Here is a 1144-nt window from a genome sequence, read left to right as displayed (position 1 = left end):
TCTGTTCAGGCCACATCTTGGCAGAATACTATGCCTGCCCTCTTTGCTTCCAGAATTTCAAGGCCAGGTGACAAAGCACCATAAAGCTTTAAATCTTATTGCTGTTAGAAAATAAACATGTGTGTGCGCATGCACACACACACACAGACACACAAATACTACTCAAAGCTCACAAGCACCGGCATCACGTGACCCCTGTTTATCTCTCTACCTCTACTTCTGATTGGTAGGATATACATCAGCCACCTTAGCCTCCTGAAAATTCATAAAATAATTTTTCCTCTGATTCAAGGCCCTTACACATGCTGTTCCCTTTCCCGTCAACACTCCTCCCCTATTCTTCACATAGCAGGCTTCTTCTGGGCTTTCAGACCTCAGTTTAAATCTCGCCTTCCAGGCAAGGCCTTTCTCATCTTTCTCCCACCAGGCCCTTTCCTCTCTGGGGTTCCCTTCCATCCCAGGACCCCGCTATTATCCCCATAGCCCTCTCCCAGGGTTATGAGTTAAGTGTCTGTTTGCTTATGTTTGTCTCTCCCATTTCAAAATGATTTCTCTGAGGGAAGGACCATATCTGTTTTCTGCTCAGAATACAATAGATTCTCAAGCGTAAACCCAGCTGCTCCACTCAAAAGGATTAAAGTCACCTTCAAATCATCCCTTGTTACCACCCAGACATATAATTCAATGCAAACCTTCTTGGCTTTATTTTCAAAATATATCCCGAGATCTCCCCACCTTCACGGTCACAGGTTCAAGCCACTATATTGGGTACCTGGATTACTGCAACAGCTGAATAGCCTCCTCCTCTTGTCCCCACCTCTGTCCTTGCGCCTCTCCATGCTACTCCCAGCACAGCAGTTGGAATGGAAGTCCAATTATGTCACTCCCCTGGGCAAAACTTCTCCTGTCTTCCCATCACACTAGATCATCTCTAACCCCTCACCTCCATGTACAAGGCCCACACAACCAAACCTCTGGCCACCTCCCAGACTAAATTTCTCACTGGCATTTAAGAACCACTAGTATTTCCTTTTTTGTAAACTACCTGATCATTTTTCTACTTGGTGCTTGATCTTATCCTTATTGATATGCTGAAATCCATAAACCACAGAAAAAGTACAAATGAGTTACAAATATTTTTTCC

This window comes from Chlorocebus sabaeus, chromosome 4 (genome assembly GCF_047675955.1).
Source record: "Chlorocebus sabaeus isolate Y175 chromosome 4, mChlSab1.0.hap1, whole genome shotgun sequence".
NCBI lineage: Eukaryota > Metazoa > Chordata > Mammalia > Primates > Cercopithecidae > Chlorocebus > Chlorocebus sabaeus.
Note: the sequence above shows the minus strand (reverse complement) of the source record.